Source organism: Mustela putorius, unplaced genomic scaffold (assembly GCF_011764305.1).
Source record: "Mustela putorius furo isolate JIRA1106 unplaced genomic scaffold, ASM1176430v1.1 tig00000596_pilon_pilon_pilon, whole genome shotgun sequence".
Lineage (NCBI taxonomy): Eukaryota > Metazoa > Chordata > Mammalia > Carnivora > Mustelidae > Mustela > Mustela putorius.
Genome location: NW_025421428.1, coordinates 8,536,753 through 8,544,398, shown reverse-complemented (window position 1 = coordinate 8,544,398; position 7,646 = coordinate 8,536,753). Strand labels below are relative to the sequence as shown.

Genomic DNA, 7,646 nt, shown 5'->3' with positions numbered 1-7,646 from the left:
TCGATCCCAGGACCCTGAGATCACGACCTGAGCCGAAGGCAGCGGCTTAACCCACTGAACCACCCAGGCGCCCCGGAGTTTTTTTTTTTTTAATTGAGATATAATTTGTATACTATAAGCTTCATCCTTTTTTTTTTTTTTAGCTTCATCCTTTTAAAATGTACAATTCAGTTGTTTTCAGCACATTCATACAGTTGTGCAACTACTACCACTATTTCATTCCAGAACATTTTCATCAGCCCAAAAAGAAACCCCATATCATTAGCAATCACTCGCCATCCTTTCCTTCCTTGAGCCTCTGGAAACCACGAACCTACTTTCTGTCTCTTTGAATGTGCCTGTTCTAGACATTTCCTATAAATGGACTCAGACCTGACCTTTCGTGTCAGGTTTCTTTCCCTTAACACCAGGCTTTCTAGCTTCATCCAAATTGTCACATATATTGGTAATTTTACTTGCATGTCATCCATGCCCAGGGGCCATGCTAATCTCTGTATTTTTCCAATACTAGTATATGTGCGTTGAAGCAAGCATTATTAGTATTTTTTAAAAATCGCTGCATATTATCTCATTGTATGGACATACCACATTTGGTTGATCCATTCATCTGTTAGTGGACACTTGGCTACCTCTTGGCTACTATGAAAAACGCTGCTGTGAACACTGGCATGGACAAGTTCTGTGCGGACACCATATGTTTCCAGATCTCTCGACTATGCACCCAGAAGTGAAATTGCTCGGTCATACAGTAACTCTATGTTTAATTTTTTGATGAATTGCCAAATGTTTCTGCAACAGCTGCACCATTTCACTTCTCCAGCAGCGAAACAAAAGAGTTCCAATCTCTCACATCCTTGCCAACACTTGTTTTTGTCTTTTTTATTGTAGCCAGCCTAGTGGGTGTAATCTGTGGTTTTGATTTACATTTCCTTAGTGACTAATGATTTTGAATATCTTGTCATGGGCGTATTGTGCCTTTGTAAAAGTCTCTGGAGAAATGTCTATTCGGATCCTTTGGCCATTTTTATTTAATTTTTTATTATTTTTTTAAAAATATTTTTTTCTTTTCTTATTTTTTATTTTGACAGACAGAGATCACAGGTAGGCAGAGAGGCAGGCAGAGAGAGAGAGGAGGAAGCAGGCTCCCTGCTGAGCAGAGAGCCCGATGTGGGGCTCGATCCCAGGACCCTGAGACCATGACCTGAGCTGAAGGCAGAGGCTTTAACCCACTGAGCCATGCAGGCACCCCTCCTTTGGCCATTTAAAAATAGATTTATTTGCATTTTGTTGTTGATTTGTAATAATTCTAATATTCTGGATACTATATCCTTATCATTTACTTGATTTATAAATATTTTCACTTTCCTGACGGTGTTCTCTGGAGCACAGAAGCTTTAATTTTGATGAAGTTTAATTTATGTTCTTCTTTTGGTTGCTTGGCTGAGGAACCATTGTCTAATCCAAGCCCATGAAGATTTATACCTACATTTTCTCCAAAAGTTTTTGTTCTTTTGAGGTCTTAGATCAATTTTCAGTTAGTTTCTGTATCTGGTGTGAGGTTGGGGTACAAATTAATGCTTTTGCACGGGGAATATCCAGTTGTCCCATCACCATTTGTTGAAGAGACTAAACCTTCCCCTGTTGAATTGTTCTCACACCATTGTTGGAAATCAGTAAACCATAAATATATAAGTTTATGTCTGGACTCTCAATTCTAATCCGCTGAACTATTTGTTTATCTGTATGCCAGTGGCTTAAAGGCTTAAGACAGAGGAGGGGTGTAGAGAGATGAGGAGGAACCACTCATTTCCCGGTATATCTCTTGTTCCTGACTCCAGATCCTCTAGGCTCCAGTGACATTTCACTTTTTAAAAATATTATCTTTATTTATTTAGATAGTACAAGTGGGAGGAGGGGCAGGGGGAGAGGGAGAGCGAGAATCTCAAGCAGACTCTGCACTGAGCTTGGAGCCTGATGTGGGGCTTGATAGAAAGACACTGAGATCATGACCTGAGCCGAAATCAAGAGTTGAATGCTTAACCGACTGAGCCACCCAGGCACCCTGAGCCATCAAAGTGTCTGAGAAGGGACTGACGTGATCCAATTCATGTCCTAAGATCATACTGGCTATTTGTGAAGAGTAGATTGTAGAAGGTAAGAGGAGAGGCACCAAAATCCTAGTGGGAAAATCCTGGAAGGAAGCTTTTGCAGTGGCCCAGGGAAAGCTGAGAGGTGCTTGAAGCAGCAATGAATATGGGGTGAAGGAGAGGGTTTTTGAAATGTTTAGAGGTAGAAAGGAGGGGTCTTGATGAATGACTCTGGGGGTGAGGGCAGGAGAGTGATCTCGCTTTGATGTCCTCTCTCAGCCTGCACATCTGTAGAGTGGGCACGCAGCAGTGAGATAACCAGTGTAAATCGTGTAGCTAGTGCTCAGCTCAGTGAACACACAAAGGACAGTCTGCCCAAATTACCACATACATCCCATTATCATGCTTGGATTAGGTCCCCAGAGCTCAAGACCCAAGTCTGGGTCTTGTCTATCCCTTGACTGTGGAGAGTGATGGCATGGACAATTCACAAGTCTAAATTTTGTTTTAGAAGTGTTCGCTGAGGCACCAGATCTGATTTTCTTTGATCCCTCTTGTGTAGAGCAGGAGGAACTTGGTTTCCCCCGGCCTCTGGGAGAGCTGCAGTTCAGCCTACGGTCAGCAGATGGCGCCAGAAGCTAAGGGAAGGCTCCCCTCCTTCTGGCCTTCCCTCCAGTGCCCCCCGGATCTCCTCTCCCTCCCCCGCTTCTCCAGAGCCCTTTGCAGCTCCCAGGCTGCCTTTGCAGCAGGGGTGAGGGGCCCGAGGCCGAGCCCTCTGCAGGCTCCCAGGCACACAGACCCATTTTGGAGAAGTAGAAAGACCTTGCTGAGAGCCCTGAATGGTTCCTATACCCTGGAGACCTACCCACCTTCACTCCTACCCTCTCAGGAAATCACTTTATAAATAGGACAGCATGGGTCCCCAGTGAGAGGAAGGTTTTCCTCAGAAGAGTCACTTCATCTGTGAACAAGGGAGCCATGAAACCTCTTAGAGCAGCCCCATGACCTCCCCGTCCATCCTGTGTAAAATATGAAATAAGAGTTTTAATTACCAAGCTTGGAAGCCAGCCGACATGTTTAATATTTAATGTCTCCAGTGCTGGTGCCCCAGGCGTACAGGCACTGACAGAATTGGGGTTTCCCTTGGGTTGGCTCCGAATGTGTTTGGAGAACAGCCAGGCTGCCTCCTTCCCCCACACCTGGGAGCCTCCTATAGCTCAGCCTGGGCCCAGGCCTGCCCTGGGCCTCCCACTCCCGGAGGGACGAGTGCCAAGGCAGCTGGGGGTGGGGGGAGGAGGGCCGTCCCCACCCTGAGGAGGACTCCAGAAGGCATCTAGTGCTGGCCCCAGCCCCAGGTCCTGGTAGAGAACCAGAGTCAGTGAATTCAGGCAGCTGAGAAGATGGTAACGAGGAGAGACAGACAGACCCGAGTTTGAATTCTGCTTTCCTGCAAGTGGCTCAGCCTCTCTGAGACTTACTTTCTCTGTACGATTCTTAAAGTGGAGAGTGTATTTCCTATGCTATGAATTGTTATTAATAACAGATGGTCACTTGAGAGACTTCTCATGTGACTGCAACCTGCTGGAACCCTAACACGTACCATGCCTTTGTCACTCACCATGGCCCCGTGAAGTGGCTGAGTTGGGACTTGAGCCCAAGACATTCTGACTCCCGAGGCCATGACTCTCAAAACTTATATGCAAAAGCACTTCAGAAATTTGAAGAAACATGGGCTTGAAGGGGACACTGCCAGCCAGTCATTTGTGGGTTGATATGACAGTCTCAGTACAGGTGGAGTTTGTGGGACTATCTTGTCCCTGGTTCCTCACCTCGGTATGTCTTTGGGTTCACGCACCATCCCTTATTCAGCTGGTGTCTAGTGCATGGAAGATAGCCAGCGACGGGCTGTGGGCACATCCAGTAGTTGGAGCCACTTGCCTTAAAGGTAGCAAAGTCGGTGGCAGAGAGGACTCCTCCCTTCCTTCTGTAGCACACCTGGGAGGAACAGGCAGGGTGGGAGTGCCATCAGATTGGCACATGAGGATGCAGGAACCCTTGCCCTAGCAGGTGTGTGAACTGGTGGGGTCACTGGGGAGAGCATATACCCCACCTCCCCCCAGCAATTCCACTTCTAGGGACGCCTGCGTGGCTCAGCCGTTGGACGTCTGCCTTCGGCTCAGGTCATGGTCCCGGGGTCCTGAGATCGAGCCCCACATGGGGCTCCCTGCTCAGCGGGAAGCCTGCTTCTCCCTCTCACACTTCCCTTGCTTGTGTTCCCTCTCTCGCTGTGTCTCTGTCAAATAAATAAATAAAAATATTTAAAAAAAATTCCACTTCTGAGCTTTTACTCCTAAGCATCCCTCATACAGGTAGACAAAGAGACTTGCTCAGGGATGTTCCTCGAAGCATCTGCTGGTAATAGTCAAGGGATAGAAGCAACTGAAATGTCTACTCATAAAGAGATAGATAAATCACAGGTGGCATATGCAAATGATGACCATCAGGCTGCAGTTCCATGGAATGAATTAGAATGACGTGTATTAACGCTGGCAGATCGTAAAAATGTAATGCCAAAAAAGATGTCTGGCAAATACTACTTGTATATGTTGCATATATATTTTCATGCTACACACACCCACACTTTGACAACATGAGAATGTCTGTGGGGAGATGGGGAAGGGAGGGGCGGCAGTTGGAGAAGGGAGATGAAAGAGACAAAAACAAAGCAAATAAATACACAAGAAGACCCATGTGTGGCCAATATTGACGGAGCTGAACTGACTACATGAGCAGTAGAATTCTGTGCCTCTGAGATCCAAAGCACGATCCCAGGACCATGCATTTGGAGGGCAGCGTGGTCTCATACTTTGGCGACAAGAAGGCCTATTGATACCCATTTTGCAAACAAACAAACAAACAAACAAACAAACAACAAAGAATGACAGATAAGGGGGCCAAGGAATTCTATAAGTTCTTTTTACAAGACCCTGAAATTGTTGGGTCGTTTGGTGATTTTCAAAACCCAGCCAATAAGCATGTCATCCAACCTGAAAACTGGTCACTGGGCTCTGGCTGGGTGCCAGGTGCCTTCTAGGTGTGATATGTGACTACCTCACTTTATCCTCAAAGCCACTCCTTGAGCTATTGCCCTGCCCTACTTACAATAGGGCTCAGAGTAGTGCCGAGTACCATCAGTTTGCAACGTAAACCCTATGCCCCCACCCCGCCCCGCTATCCTGTCTCCCCTCCTAAAGGATTGTAATCCAGGATCCCTGTGGGGTTCAGAAAATACACTTCTCCAGGATGGCCTGAAGGTGGCGCTGTTGCAGTTGGTCCAGGCAGGTGAGCGGTTTGCGGGGTGGGAGGACATTCAAAGGATGAGGGAGGGCCCTTCGGGGCTTTAGTGAGGCCCTGATCACCAGCAACCTGGGCAATACAGAGCAGGGAAGAAGGCAGGGGCATGGGTCACCTGCTAGGAGAGCACTGTCCCAGCCTGGAAACCCACCTTCCACTCTTCACCCCACCCAGCGCGGGGAGCGAGACCACACCCCCTCCAGGTTCTGTAAGGACCTGGGCTCTGTGGAGAGTGTTCAGGGTTAGGCTTCCAGGACTTTGCAGATAAACCTCGATCAGCCTGCGGAAGGAAGGGTCCTCTTGTCCTCCACCTTCTTTTTATGATTGACGCTCTGACATCACACGTGCCTCAAATTTAAAGAAGCCCAAACTGAATCATGACCTTTAGGTCAAACCAGTTTCTCTTCCTAAATGTCCAACCCAGCATCCATCCAAGTGGACAACCTAAGACTCACCCTTGGCTTCTTTGTGGCTGCCACTCTCCATGTCTCACTGGTCACCAAATCTTGTGGCTTCCATCCATCTGCTCCCCACTTGCTCCCAACCCTCCTTCCCTCCCTTCCTTCCTACCCTATCAAACTAGCACAGACTAAAAGAACAAGACTGAAGACTGTGCATTTGGAGGGCAGCGTGGTCTCATACTTTGGCGACAAGAAGGCCCATTGATACCCTTTTTGCAAGACAGTGTGGCAGAATCCATCAGTAGTCACAGATGTTCTTATCTTTTAATCTCCCTTTCCTTATTCTAAGAATCTGTCCTGAGAAAATAGTCCTATATGCAGAAAAAAACTTTCTGCACAAAGATATTCATGACAGTATTGTTTATACCAGCGAAAACCAAAAGCAACCAACAACAATGAGGAAAAACTAGACAACACCTAAGCGTTAATGCTAGAGTGATGTTGAACTGCACTCTTGTGTGCCTCTCCAGCTGGGGTACCCTTCAGTGTTGCTGCTCTCCGGGTGTCTGCCCTGTGCCATCTTCTCTTCTCATGCTACACACTCGGGGTGGCCTGGTCACCATCTACACTGACCATTCCCACACCTTTCCTTCTTGCCCAGACAGCTCTCTTGAACTTCTCATCTGTATGTCCCATAGCCAATTAGACCTTGCACTTGAATAACCCAAAGCCACTTTGACCACAAGAGCCCATAACTAAATTTCACGTTGCCTAAGCCCCCTGCAACCAGGCGTCTGAACTCCGTGGACAGCACCACCATTTTCCTGGATTTGCGGGCTGGACATATGGATGTCCACCCTTCTTCCCCCTTTCTACAACTAACTCATCATCAGGTTCTGTTGATTCTGCTTTCTATGTTCTTCTCAAGAACATGCATTTTTGTCTCCATCCCACTGCCATTAGCGGAGATCAAGCCACTGTCATTTCTTGCCGTCGCTAACAGCCTCTTATCTGCTCTCCCGCTTCCATCTTGCTTCCTCTCATCCCGCTCCCGTTCTGGAGCTCGAGTGGACTTTCAAAACCACAAATCTGATTATGTCCTGAGCACACGGCTGCTGGGCCTCACTTCTGAAGCCACTAACATGGGATTTTGCAGTTACTAGTGGGGTTTTCAAGAGCAGCAGGGGGGTTGTTTCAAGAGGTGGAAGTGGAAGTGGAATTTGTCGCGCAGCCGCAACAAATCAACCAGGAAACGTGAAGGTAAGAGGATGGTGAAAAGAAATTAAGAGACAAAGAGATGTGGGCAGGAGGGACACTGAGGAGGATGTCCAACGGTACCGATTTTATTCCACATCTTACAAGCATTTATAAGGCAGACCACAACAGAAGGCGTAATACATCAGTACCTAGTCAGATGACCGCAAGTTTCTATAACAAGTTTACATTAACTACAAGCAAACCTGGTGATGCCAGGTAGTCTTAGCTAAAGCCATTAGCAAGATAATCAACCAGGGAGTGGGTTATGGGAGGTACAGGAACAACAAGGACCAACTAAGAACTCATGACCCTGACCACATGGTTCCCTTCTGCAGGGAGAGGGTGTGGGAAGTCACGTAGGCGAGAGCGAGAGCGCGGGACACAGAGCACAGACCCTTTCTCAGTGTTACGCAACTTTCCCGTCTTTAACCTTGTCAAGGTGTCCAGACCTTAAAGGAGACGCAAGTCAGGGCCTGGTTTGGTCCTCGACTCCAACCGTGCCGTGACCTCCAACAGATATTCCTAGTTCTGCTTCAAAACAGCAGAG

The 7,646-nt window shown here is 47.4% G+C and overlaps 1 pseudogene; it reads right to left on the bottom strand.

Moving 5' to 3' along the window:
* Positions 1-435: 435 nt before the first annotated feature.
* On the bottom strand, positions 436-532 carry LOC123392832 (annotated as a pseudogene).
* Positions 533-7,646: the final 7,114 nt, after the last annotated feature.